This window comes from Pristiophorus japonicus, chromosome 23 (genome assembly GCF_044704955.1).
Source record: "Pristiophorus japonicus isolate sPriJap1 chromosome 23, sPriJap1.hap1, whole genome shotgun sequence".
In the NCBI taxonomy this organism is placed as follows: Eukaryota; Metazoa; Chordata; class Chondrichthyes; family Pristiophoridae; genus Pristiophorus; species Pristiophorus japonicus.
The window spans coordinates 14,570,480-14,584,516 of NC_091999.1; the positions used below are offsets into that span (position 1 = coordinate 14,570,480).

The window sequence follows — 14,037 nt, forward strand, 5'->3', positions numbered from 1 at the left end:
TTCAGGGATATTTGACAATTCGGAAGGACAGACAGAAAGGAAAAGGAGGTGGGGTAGCTCTGTTAATAAAGAATGAGATCAGTGCGTTAGTGAGAAACGATATTTGCTCAGAGGATCAAGATATTGAATCAGTTTGAATGGAGATGGGGAATAATAAAGGGAAAGTCACTGGTGGGCAGAGTCTATAGGCCCCGAACAGTAGCTACACTGTTGGACGGAGTATAAATCAAGAAATAATGGAGGCTTTTAATAAAGGAACGGCAATAATTATGGGTGATTTTAAACTTCATATTGATTGGACAAAGCAAATTGGCCAGGGTAGCCTTGAGGAGGAGTCCATAGAGTGTATCTGGGATAGTTTCCTTGAACAGTATGTTGTGGAACCAACCAGGGAGCAGGCTATCTTAGATCTAGTATTGTGTAATGAGGCAGGATTAATAAATGATCTCGTAGTAAAAGATCCTCTCGGAATGAGTGACCATAATATGGTTGAATTTCAAATTCAACCATATTATGGTTGGTGAGAAAGTTGGTTCTCAAACCAGGGTCCCAAGCTGAAATAAAGGAGACTACAATGGTATGAGGGCAGAGTTGGCTAAAGTGGACTGGGAAAATAGATTAAAGAATGGGACGGTTGATGAGCAGTGGCAGACATTTAAGGAGATATTTCATAAACTGCAGCAAAAATATATCCCAATGAGAAGGAAAGACTGTAAGAGACGGGATAACCATCCGTGGCTAACTAAGGAAATAAGGGAGGTATCAAATTGAAAACAAAGGCATACAGTGTGGCCAAGCCTAGTGGGAGGCCAGAGGTTTATGACATTTTTAAAAGCCAGCAGAGAACAGCTAAAAAAAATTAATGAGAGGGAAGATAGATTATGAAAGAAAACTAGCACAAAATATAAAAACAGATAGTAAGAGTCCTTCATGGTAGAAGACACTCAAAACATCCCAGCAGTGGATAAGCGAGGGGCTATAGATAGGGAGGAACGCAATACAATCACTAATGACGTAGTACTAGGTAAAATAATAGGACTAAAGGCAGACAAGTCCCCTGGACCTGATGGCTTGCATCCTAGGGTCTTAAGAGAAGTGGCTGCAGAGATAGTGCATGCATTGGTTGTAATCTACCAAAATTCCCTGGATTCTAGGGCGGTCCCAACAGATTGGAAAGCCGCAAATGTAATGTGCCTATTTGAAAAAGGAGGCAGACAAAAAGCAGGACAATTTAGACCAGTTAGTCTAACATCTGTCATTGGGAAAATGCTGGAGTCCATTATTAAGGAAGCAGTAGCAGGACATTTGGAAAAGCATGATTCAATCAAGCAGATTCAACATGGTTTTATGAAAGGGAAATCACGTTTGACAAATTCGCTGGAGTACTTTGAGGATGTAACGAGCAGTGTGGATAAGGGGGAAGCAGTGGGTGTGGTGTATTTGGATTTCCAGAAGGCATTCGATAAGGTGCCACATAAGAGGTTACTGCACAAGATAAAAGCTCACAGGGTTGGATGTTATGTATTAACGTGGATAGAGGATTGGCAAACCAACAGAAAACAGAGGGTCGGGATAAATGGTCATTTTCCAGTTGGCAAACATGACTGGTGGGGTGCCGCAGGGATCGGTTCTGGGTCTTCAACTAATTACAATCCATATTAATGACTTGGATGAAGGGACCGAGTTTGCTGTTGTTACTAAAATCTGCAAAGGGATATAGACTGGTTAAGTGAGAGGGCAAACATTTGGCAGATGGAGTATAATGTGGGAAAATGTGAAGTTATCCACTTTGGCAGAAATAATAGAAAAGCAAATTATAATTTAAATGGAGAAAAATTGCAAAGAGCTGCATTACAGAGACACTTGGGGATCTTGTGCATGAAACACAAAAAGTTAGTATGCAGGTACGGCAAGTAATCAGGAAGGCAAATGGAATGTTGGCCTGTATTGCAAGGGGGATAGAGTATAAAAGCAGAGAAGTCCTGCTACAACTGTAAAGAGTATTGGTGAGGCCACACCTGGAGTACTGCGTACAGCGTTGGTCTCCGTATTGAAGGAAGGATATACTTGCATTGAAGGCTGTTCAGAGAAGGTTTACTAGGTTGATTCCGGAGATGGGGGGTTGACTTCTGAGGATAGGTTGAGTCGGTTGGGCCTATACACATTGGAGTTTCGAAGAATGAGAGGTGATCTTATTGAAACTTAATGATAATGAGGGGGCTCGCCAAGGTGGATGCAGAGAGGATATTTCCACTCATCGGGGAAACTAAAACTAGGGGGACATAGTCTCAGAATAAGGAGCCGCCCATTTAAAAGTGAGATGAGGAGGAATTTCCTCTCTGAGGGTGGCAAATCCCTGGAATTCTCTGCCCCAAAGAGCTGTACAAGCCGAGTCATTGAATAATTTAAGGTGGAGATAGACACATTTTTGAATGATAAGAGAGTAAAGGGTTATGGGGAGCGGGCAGGGAAGTGGAGCCGAGTCCATGATCAGATCAGCCATGATCTTATTGAATGGGAGCAGGCTCGAGGGGCCAAATGGCCTACTCCTGCTCCTATTTCTTATATTCTTATGTTATAGACTGTTTTCCCTCCACTCCCAATTTTCACCACCAATTCTGGCTGCGTTCAGTTCGACACTCACTGGCTCCCCTCCATCTCATTCCCTGAAGGTGCTGGCTCTGGCTGGGTTCAGTTCCACACTCACTGGTTCTCCTCACTTCCCTCACGATGCTGACTGTGGCTGGGAACAGTTCCATAATCACTGGTTCCCCTCTCCTCCCCTGAAGATGCTGGTTCTCTCTGGGTTCAGTTCCACACTCACTGGTTCCCCGAGCTCACCTCCGCTGATGGTGCTGACCCTGGCTGGGTTCAGTTCCGCACTCACTTGTTCCCTTCCCTCTCATTACCAGAGGATGCTGACTCTGGCTGGGTTCAGTTCTGCACTCACTGGTTCCCCTCCTCCCCTGAAGGTACTGACTGCCTGGGCTCAGTTCCAGACACTGACATCATTCACTTGGTTCCTACACCAAGATAGCCGCGCATGCGCTATGCTAATCACTGAACCAAGATGGCGGAACGATGAACCTGCCTTCCAGTACGAAGATGGCCGCCGTTAGTCTGGGCCTGTGACCGGGAGAACGACCCGAAGCTGCAACCGCCGATATTCCGGTTATTATTCCGGGCTTGCGGCGAGCACCGGTTGTTTATGAAGCCTCCCCGGCTCCCCGCTGGTCCATTATTCCGCTTCGTCCCGCTGAAAAGGAGACTTCTGAGGAGCCTGTCAAACCATGTCCTCTCCGCCATTACACGCACCGCGCATGCTCCAAACACAACCAAGATCCGCGCCTGCGCACTGAGCTCCTGTAGTCTGGATGCGGCACATTCTTCCGCGCGGGGCATGCTGGGTACATAAGACCATGAGAAATCGGAGCAGGAGTGGGCCACCCGGACCCCCGAGCCTGCTCCCCATTCAATAAGATCATGGCTGGTCTGATCATAGACTCAGCTCCACTTCGCTGCCCGCTCCCCAGAACCCTATACTCCATTATCGCTCAAAAGTATGGCTATCTCCGCCTTAAATATATTCAATAACCCAGCCTCCACTGCTCTCTGGGGCAGAGAATTCCACAGATTTACAACCCTCTGAGAGAAGACATTTCTCCTTATCTCAGTTTTGAATGGGCTGAGGAGAAAGGCTGCATTTGTAAATAGAACAGGATTTACTGTGATTGCATTAGGCACTGAAACATGTTCACTCTGGCAGCTCTACTTTGTTTCTGATGATCTTAATAACCCCTATACTTGAGCTGGAGATTAATATTGTGTATAAATGTTGAATAAATTATCATTTTTTCAAACACAGTGTGTCGAATATTTGATTCCTCCACGATCAGAGGAGACTAATTGATGTTCTGTTACTGACTTCCATTTTAGTGCTTTTTCTTAATCTAACTTATGTCATTTCTCACCTAGTTCGCTTTCTATCAAACCCCAAACTTGTTCCATTTGAGTACGAGTTGTAGTTGTAGTAGACTTAACTGCAGTGTGTCGGTTTAAACTCAACTGAAATCCTTTGAACCACCCCTTTATTGAACCATCTTGCATAAGGTTCGAAATCCGTTACTTTCTGTAACCCGTTTTTGCAACCGATTGAATTTTACAAACTCATCCACACATTTTGCACGTGATATCCTGTCAAATATTCTGATATTTGTAATTGTCATTGCCACAAACTCCGTTCCCTAGCCACAGACTCTGTCCCTCTCCCCAACTTCTGTCTGAGCCTGAATCAGACTGTTTGCAAAATGTGTCATACTTGGTGTCATACTTAACCCTGAAATAGGTTTTTTAACCAGATATCCACGGCATAATTAGGACTGCCTATTTCCATCTCTGTAACATCATCCGTCTCCACTCTTGCCTCAGCTCATCCACTGCCGAAGCCCTCATCCATGCTTTTGTTACTTCTGGACTTGACTATTCCAACGCACTCCTCCCACATTCGACTCTACATAAACTAGAGTTAATCAAAAATTCGGCTGCCCATGCCCTAACTCGCACCAAGTCCAGCTCACCCATCACCCCTGTCCTCACTGACCTACATTGGCTTCTAGTTAAACAACGCCTTGATTTGCAAATTCTAATATTTTCAAACCCCTCCATGGCCTCGTTCCTCCCTAGCTCTGTAAATTCCTCCAGCCTCACAACCACCATCCTGCCCCCCACCCATGAAATATCTGTCTTCCTGAGCATCCCTGATTATAATTGGTGACTGTGCCTTCTGTTGCCCAGGTCCCAAGTTCTAGAAAACCCAGCCTAAACCTTTCTGTCGAACCCATGCTGTACCTGCTCTGGCAATTTTTGATGGGATAGTGTAGAGCAAGCTTTTCTCTCTTATCTAATCCATGCTGTATCTTCCCTCGGAGTGTTTGATGGGACAGTGTAGAGTGAGCTTTACTCTGTATCTAACCTGTGTTGTTCCTGCACTGGGTCTATTTGATGGGACAGTGTAGAGTGAGCTTTACTCAGTATCTAACTCATGCTATACCTGCGATGGGAGTGTTTGATGGATCAGTCGATGGAGAGCTTTACTCTCTGACTAACCCGTGCTGTGTCTGTTGTGTGAGTGTTTGATCGGACGGCTTAGAGGGAGATTAACTCTGTATCTAACCTATGCTGTACCTACCCTGGAGTGTTTGGGACAGGCTAGAGTGAGATTTAAACTTTAATAACCCATGTGGTACCGGCCTGGGAATGTCTGGTGAGACAGTGTAGAGGGAGCTTTACTCTGCATCTAACCTGTGTTGTCATCATCATCATCATCATCATAGGCAGTCCCTCAGAATCGAGGAAAAATAGAAGGAAGACTTGCTTCCACTCCTGAAGTGGGTTATTTGGTGGCTGACCTGTCCAATATGAGAGCCACAGACTCTGTCACAGGTGGGACAGATAGTCATTGAGAGAAGGGGTGGGTGGGACTGCTTTGCCGTATGCTCCTTCCATTGCCTGCGCTTAATTTCTGCATGCTCTCGGCATTGAGACTCGAAGTGCTCAGCGCCCTCCCGGATTCACTGACTCCACTTAGGGCAGTCTTTGGTCAGGGACTCCCAGGTGTCAGTGGGGATGTTGCACTTTATCAGGGAGGCTTTGAGGGTGTCCTTGTAATGTTTCCGCTGCCCGCCTTTGGCTCATTTGCTGTGAACGCGCTCCACAGAGAGCACTTGCTTTGGGAGTCTTGTGTCTGGCATACGAACTATGTGGCCTGCCCAGCGGAGCTGATCAAGTGTGGTCAGTGCTTCAATGCTGCGGACATTAGCCTGGACAAGGACGCTGGTGTTGCTGTGCCAGTCCTCCCAGGGGATTTGTAGGATCTAGCGGAGACATCATTGGTGATATATCTCCAGCGACTTGAGGTGTCTACTGTACATGGTCCATTCCTCTGAGCCATACAGGAGGGCGGGTATTACGACAGCCCTGTAGACCATGAGCTTGGTAGTACCTGCCCTGGGAATGGTTGATGGGACAGTGTAAGGGGAGCTTTACTCTGTATCTAACCCGTGCTGTACCTGCCCTGGGAATGTCCAGCAGAACAGTATAGAGGGAGATTTTCTCTATATCGAACTGATGCTGTATCTGCCCTGGAATGGCTGGACAAGTCAAAGGGAGATGTAGTCTGTGTCTAACCTGTGCTTTACCTGCCCTGGAAACGTCTGATGGAACAGTATAGAGGGAGCTTTACTCTCTATTTAACCCATGTTGTACTTGCCCTGTGAATATTTGATGGGACAGTGCAGAGGGAGCTTTACTCTGTATCTAACCCATGCTGTACCTTCCCTGCAAGTGTCTGGTGGGAGAGTGTACTGTGTACCTACTCATGTCCGTTATACTCTGCAGAGGATGAAAACCACACTGTGACTCCGGGAGGAGCTCCTCAGCCACAGGGAGAAGATGGTTGAGGAGGATTCTAGCGATGGCTTTCCCAGGGCGATTCATCTGTAATTGCCGCAGTCGGACTTGTCCCCTTTGTTAAAGATGGTCACGATTACTGCATCTCTGAGATTTCCAGGCATGTCCTCCTTCTTCCAGATTTGAGAGATGAGGTCATGCATTTGTGCCAATAGTGCCTCTCCACCATACTTTAGTGCCTCAGTGGGGATTTCATCCACTCCCATTGCCTTGTTGGTTTTGAGCTGGCGGATGGCCTTTTCCACCTCGTACAGGGCTGGGGTTTTGCTGAGATGGTGGTGGATAGCATGCTGTGGGTCGGAGTCGAGGACACTCGAGTTAAAGGCAGAGTGTCGGTTAAGGAGATCTTCGAAGTGCTCCTTCCAGCGGGTCCTGGCTGCCTCGGTGTCCTTGATGAGTGTTTCCCTGTTCTTGGCCAACAGTGGGGTGGTGCCTTGGGTGGTTGGGCTGTAGGTGGCGTTGACTGCTGTGAAGGATCCTCACACATCATGGCTGTTAGCCAGCTGCTGAACCTCCTGTGATTTCTCCACCCACCATCTATGCTTTAGGTCACAGGTTTTTTCTTGGACCTCGGCCTGAAGCCACCTGTAATGCTGCTTTGCTGCTCCCGAGTTGGGTTGTTGTTTTAGGTTCAGAAATGCCCTGTGCTTGCGATTTATTAGCTCTTGGATCTCCTGGTCATTCTCATGAAACCATTCCCGGTGTTTCCTCGATCAGGCCAACATCCCCAACATTGAAGCACTGACCACACTCGACCAGCTACGTTGGGTGGGCCACATTGTTCACAAATATTTTAAGTAGAACAATAATCAAGTGCCCCCTGATTAAAGGGGGGGGGGTAGTCACACTCCAGAAACTTTCATTAAAGTGCCCCCTTGTTTTTTTTTTGAGGGCACCAAAAACACAACTTAATAATTCAACATAAAGGGAACCTTTTTCAAATCAAATCAAATTAATAAAAATAAAAATTCTGTTCTCTCTTGAAATGATGCACTCCAGTCTCTGCAGTGTCCATCTCTTGTGGACACGGCGTGCTCCAACTCCAGAGATACCCTGGCTCGCCACATTGTTCACATGGCTGACACAAGACTCCCAAAGCAAGCATTCTGCTCAGAACTCCTACATGGCAAGCGAGCCCAAGGTGATCAGAGGAAACATTTCAAGGACACCTTCAAAGCCTCCTTGAAAAAATGCAGCATCCCCACTGATACCTGGGAGTCCCTGGCTAAATTCCGCCCTAAGTGGAGGAAGTGCATCCAGGAGGGTGCTGAGCACCTCGAGTCTCATCGCTGAGAGCATGCAGAAACCAAGCGTAGGAGCATGCGGCAAACCAGTTCCTTCAATGACTGGCTGTCTCACCTGTGACAGAGACTATAATTCCCGTATTGGAATGTTCAGTTACCTAAGAACTCACCTTTAGAGTGTAAGCAAGTCTTCCTTGATTTCGAGGGACTGGCTATGATGATGATAATATGTACCTAACCTGTGTTGTGCTTGTCCTGTGAATTTTTGGATTGGCTTTTTGAAAGACGTTTACCCTGCATTTAAATTATGCTGTACTTGCCCTGGGAGTGTTTGATGGGACAGTGTAGAGGGAGCTTCACTCTGTCCCTAACCCCTGCTGTACCTGCTACTGGTACGCTTGCGGCCTTCTGTAAGAGGTTGGCACTGGAGTGCATCGTTACCTCGAGCAACCAAATTTTAATTTGATTTAAGTTTACCATCCAAAGTTTAATTAGTTTATTTTGTTGGTTATAGTGCCCTCCTCCCTTTAATCAGGCGCATTTGATTTACAGATTAACAAAATAGTTGCGCTGTACCTGCCCTGGGATTGTTTCTTGGGACTGTGCAGAGGGAGCTTTATTCTGTATCTAACCCGTGCTGTACATGCCCTGAGATTACCTGGTGGGACAGTGTGCAGGGACCCTTACTGTGTATTTAACATGTGCTGTACCTGCCCTGGGAGTGTTTGATGAAAGTCAGCGTACAGCAAGCTTTAAATTGTAACGAACCCGTGCTGTACCTGCCCTGGGATTGTTTAGGACAGTACAGAGTGAGCTTCACTCTGTCTATAATCCGTGCAGTATCTGGCCCACTCCAGCATGCCCCGCGGGGGAAAATGTGCCGCACCCAGACTGCAGGAGCTCGGTGCGCAGGCGCGGGCCGTGCTGTGTTTGGAGCATGCGCGGTGCAAGTAATGGCGGAGAAGACATGTTTTGGATAAGCTGCTCCGGATTCTCTTTTTCAGCGGGACGGAACGAAGTAAGGGACCAGCAGGGAGCCGGGGAGGCTTCATAAACAACTTGTGCCCGCCACAAGCCCGGAATATCGGTGGTTGGAGCTTCGGAGCTTTCTCCCGGTCAAAGTCCCAGGTCAACGGCGGCCATTTTCGAGCAGGAAGGCAGGTTCCGCGCTCCGTCATTTTGATTCAGTGAGTAGCACCGCGCATGCGCGGCCATCTTGGTGCAGGTACAAAGTGAATGATGTCAGTGTCTGGAACTGAACCCAGCCAGAGTCAGTACCTTCAGGGGAGGGGAACCAGTGAGTGTAGAACTGAACCCAGCCAGAGTCAGTACCTTCAGGGGAGGGGAACCAGTGAGTGTAGAACTGAACCCAGCCAGAGTCAGTACCTTCAGGGGAGGGGAACCAGTGAGTGTAGAATTGAACCCAGCCAGAGTCAGTACCTTCAGGGGAGGGGAACCAGTGAGTGTAGAATTGAACCCAGCCAGAGTCAGTACCTTCAGGGGAGGGGAACCAGTGAGTGTAGAACTGAACCCAGCCAGAGTCAGTACCTTCAGGGGAGGGGAACCAGTGAGTGTAGAATTGAACCCAGCCAGAGTCAGTACCTTCAGGGGAGGGGAACCAGTGAGTGTCGAACTGAACCCAGCCAGAGTCAGTACCTTCAGGGGAGGGGAACCAGTGAGTGTAGAACTGAACCCAGCCAGAGTCAGCACTTTCAGGGTGCCGCGGCCCCACCCCCCGCCACTGATTGGCGCGGAGCAACGCGCTGGGTGGATTGATGCCCCGCGCTGCCTCGCCATTGGCTGCGGGCTGAGTGTTGCGGGCGGTTGGGGGGTTTGTTGTGCTCTGCTCGCAGCCTTTGAGCTCGGGGCCCAGGTGAGGCGAGGCGGAGTTGTGCGCAGGCGCAGGGCCAGCCTATTGTGGGAGATTAGCCGTGGACGGACGACGATTTGCCCCCCCCGGCGGAGGATGGATGAGCAGCCCGGGCAGTGCGCCCAGCCTCCCTGAGGACTCACGGACACGCGCGGGCGGTGAGATTTGTAGGCGGGTGGCGGCTGCGGGGCTCCTTCTGGCAGGGACGGGCCTTGGTTATTGTCGGGGGTTGCCGGGAGTTCGGCCGCCATCTTAAGGAAGCACGGGTCCGCCCGCCATGAGGAGCAGGGAGCAACAGGGGCGGGGCTTCCTCGACGTCACAATACTTTCCATTGTCCCACTGCAGGGCAGGGAGCATGCACGGCGGCCATCTTACTGCAGGGAGCAGGTGCAGGATGGGGACCAGTGACATGAATACATGAGAACATCAGAAATAGGAGATGATTCGGCCCTTTGGCCCCTCGAGCCTGCCGCCATTCAATAAGATGATGGCTGCAGCATCTGGGGTGGTTCTCCTTGGAGCAGTGAAGGTGCAGGGCAGGTTTAACAGAGGTGCTCACAATCATTAAGGCTTTAGATTGAGTCAGGGAACAGAGTGGCTCTGCTCACACAATCAGAGAATGGTTACAGCATGGAAGGCCATTCAGCCTGTCGAACCCTTGCCTACTCCCCTCCCTTTCCCCCGGCCCTGCACATGTTTTTTTTCAGATACTTATCCAACTTCCTTTTTTTTGAATGCTGTGATTGAGTCTGCCTCCATCACCCTTTCAGGCCGTGCATTCCGGATGCTAACCACTCGCTGTGTAAAATAGATTTTTCTGATGTCACCTTTGGTTCTTTTGCTATTCACCTTAAATTCGTCTCCTCTGGTTCTCTACCCTTCCGCCAGTGGGAACAGTTTCTCTCTATCTAGTCTGTCCGGACCCCTCATGATTTTGAACACTTCTATCAATTCTCCTCTCAACCTTCTCTGCTCCAAGGAGAACAACCCCAGCTTCTCCAGTCAATCAACGGAACTGAAGTACCTCATCTCGTGAATCATTCTTGTCAATCTTTTCTGCACCCTCTCTCACGCCTTCACATCCTAATGTGCGGTGCCCAGAATTGGACACAATGCTCCAGTTGAGACCGAACCAGTTATTTATAAAGGTTCATCATAACCTCCTTGCTTTTGTACTCTGTGATGCCCAGGATCAAGCTTTTTTAACTGCTTTCTCAACCTGTCCTGCCACCTTCAGCGATTTGTGCAAATATACCCGCAGGTCTCACTGTTCATGCACCCCCGTTAGGATTGTACCCTTTAATTTATATTGCCTCTCCTTGTTTATTTAATCATGCTTTTCTAATTTTATTTCTTAACTCAGATTCACGGCCTCATTTTATTTCTTCCTCCGAGCCCCTCAACTTAATCTGGCAGTGTAATGTTGGCGAGTGGTGATTGATTGCTCTGGGAACCAACAGGAAGAGAGGTCAGAGGCCGGAGGGCCCAGGGAGCAGTGTGTTCTGCAACCAATCGCGGTGCTTGAGGGGTGGATCCTGAGTCGGCCTATCAGGTGAGTCTGTGTGAACCCCTGTTAAACAATTCACCTTTTAAAAATTAAATCGAGATTTCTTTTGTCAACAAAACAGTTTAACAGCTGTCAGTATTTTATTTCTATTTATGAGTTCCTATTATGAGTTTGAGACACTTCAGTGCCTAGTGGACCAGGTGTTTCAAGGTCATTCATTTCCCTCTTTCCATGTTGCTGTTAGTTAGAGGGACAGAGATTGATTTCCCTGCATTATGCATCTTTAGTAGTTCAAGTAACATCCTTCCTGTTGGTAGTGAGTTACACTCTGTGCTGGGCGAGATGGCTGGTGGCATCAGCCTTTAAAATACTCATCCTCTTGTTCAAATCTCTCCAGGGTCTTGCCCTTCCCTATCTCGGTAACCTCCTCCAGCCCACCAACCCTCTTAATAGTTTGTTTCCTTTGGAACAGAGGAGGCTGAGGCGAGACCTTAATGAGGTGTATAAAATTATGAGGGACCTAGATAGAGTGGATAGGAAGGACCTATTTCCCTTCGCAGAGGGATCAGCAACAAGCAGACCTTTTTAGCCAGTACGTAGTAAGCCCAACAAGAGAGGGGGAAGTTCTGGACTTAGTATTAGGTACTGAAGCTGGGCAGGTGGAATGGGTATCAGTGGGAGAGCATTGGTGCTAGTGATCGTAATTCAGTTAGATTTCGGGTAGTTATGGAAAAGGACAAAGATAGACCAGGAATAAAAGATCTCAACTGGGGAAAAGCCAATTTTACTAAGCTGATATGTGGTTTAGCCAAAGTGGACTGGAAACAGCTACTTGAAATGGTGAGAGATTGGGAAATGTTGGTGTTTAGAGGGATCTTGGTGTCCTTGTACACGAATCACTGAAAGTTAATATGCAGGTACAACAAGCAATGAAGAAACCAAATGGTATGTCGGCCTTTATTACAAGAGGATTTGAGGATAAGACTAAACAGAAGAACATACGAAATAGGAACAGGAGTGGGCCATATGCCCCTCGAACCTGCTCCGCCATTCAATAAGATCATGGCTGATCTGATCGTTTATTCAGCTCCACTTACCCGCCCACTCCCCATAACCCCTTATCCCCTTATCGTTTAAGAAACTGTCTATTTCTGTCTTAAATTTATTTCATGTCCCAGCTTCCACAACCGTCTGAGGCAGCGAGTTCCACAGATTTCCAACCCTCAGAGAAGAAATTCCTCCTTATCTCTGCTTTAAATGGGTGGCCCCTTATTCTAAGATCATGCCCTCTAGTTCGAGTCTCCCCCATCAGTGGAAACATCCTCTCTGCATCCACCTTGTCAAGCACCCTCATAATCTTATACATTTCGATAAGATCACCTCATTCTTCTGAATTCCAATGAGTAGAGGCCCAAACTACTCAACCTTTCCTCATAAGTCAACCCCCTCATCCCCAGAATCACCCTAGTGAACCTTCTCTGAACGGGCTCCAAAGTAAGTAAATCCTTTCGTAAATATGGAAACCAAAACTGCATGCAGTATTCCAGGTGTGGCCTCACCAATACCTTATATAGCTGTAGGAAGACTTTCCTGCTTTTATACTCCATCCCTTTTGCAATAAAGGCCAAGATACCATTGGCCTTCCTGATCATTTGCTGTACCTGCATACTATCCTTTTGTGCTTCATACACAAGGTGCCACTGTTCTGCAGCATTTTGTAATCTTTCTCCATTTAAATAATAACTTGCTCCTAGACAGACATCTTACTGCAATTATATAGGGCCCTGGTGAGACTACACCTGGAGTATTGTGTACAGTTTGGCTGCTTACCTAAGGAAGGATGTACTTACCATTGAGGATGGTAACGAAGGTTCGCCAGACTGATTCCTGGGATGGGGGGATTGTCCTGTGAAGAGAGATTGAGTAGACCAGGCCTATATTCTCTACAGTTTAGAAGAATGAAAGGTGATCTCATTGAAACATAGAAAATTGTTACAGGGCTTGACAGTGTAGCTCAGGGGTGTCAAACATATGGCCTGTGGGCAGGACACAGCCCCCCCAAGCCCCTTCCTCCGGCCACCACGTGTTTTAATTTATATGACCCCACCCCCCACTCCCAAACTTTCGCTTGCTGACAGGAACACAACCTGAATTTGTTGGCCGTCACGGAACAGGAGGAGGGCGGCGGAGGCACGGGGAAGGTCAGTCGGTGTCCACGGGGAGCAATTCTGGGACAACGAGGGCTCTCACATGGACTGTCAATGGGAGATAAGCTTTGAGTGAGGCAGTGAGTAGATAAATACCAAGAGAGAGGGGGAGGAGTGTCGCTGGAACTCCAGATGATTTAACAGGTGATGGGGGTTAGTGCAGGGTAGGTAGTGAGGGGGTTGGTTCCTGCACTTCTCCCCACCCTCGGTCCCCCACAGTAAGGCGCTGATTTTAAAATTCTCAGCCTCGTGTTCAAATCCCTCAATGGCCCCGCCCCTCTCTATCTCTAACCTCCTCCAGCCCCTCCCTATCTCTAACATCCTTGGGACCCTATACCCCCCCCATCTCTGTAACCTCTTCCAGCCCTACACCCCTCCCTATCTCTGTAACCTCCTTAGCCCTACAACCCTCCCTATCTCTAAGCTCCTCCAGCCCTCCAGCCCTGCACCCCTCCCTATCTCTCTCAACCTCCTCCAGCACCGACACCTCTCATATCTCTCTCAAACTCTTCCAGCGCCAAAGCCCCAGCCCTACATCCCTCCCTATCTCTCTAAACCTCCTCCAGCCCCTACACCCCATCCCTATCTCTGCAACCTCCTCCAGCCCTACACCCCTCCCTATCTCTCTCAACCTCCTCCAGCCCCTATATCCCTCCCTATCTCTCTCCCTATATCCCTCCCTATCTCTATAACCCCATCCAGCCCCTATACATCTCTCTATCTCTGTAACCTCCTCCAGC

General features: G+C 48.2%; 2 protein-coding genes across 2 annotated transcripts in view; both read right to left on the reverse strand.

Moving 5' to 3' along the window:
- The window catches only part of LOC139235305 (zinc finger protein 3-like), a 69,931-nt gene extending 67,237 nt beyond the window's left edge, over positions 1 to 2,694 (reverse strand). The window contains exon 1 of the mRNA XM_070866453.1: positions 2,645 to 2,694. The gene's annotated coding sequence lies outside the window, so the exon portion shown is untranslated. The remainder of the gene's footprint in view (positions 1 to 2,644) is intronic.
- LOC139235632 (zinc finger protein 239-like) overlaps positions 1 to 14,037 on the reverse strand; it is a 786,713-nt gene that overhangs the window by 474,068 nt on the left and 298,608 nt on the right. The gene's annotated exons all lie outside the window — the stretch shown is intronic.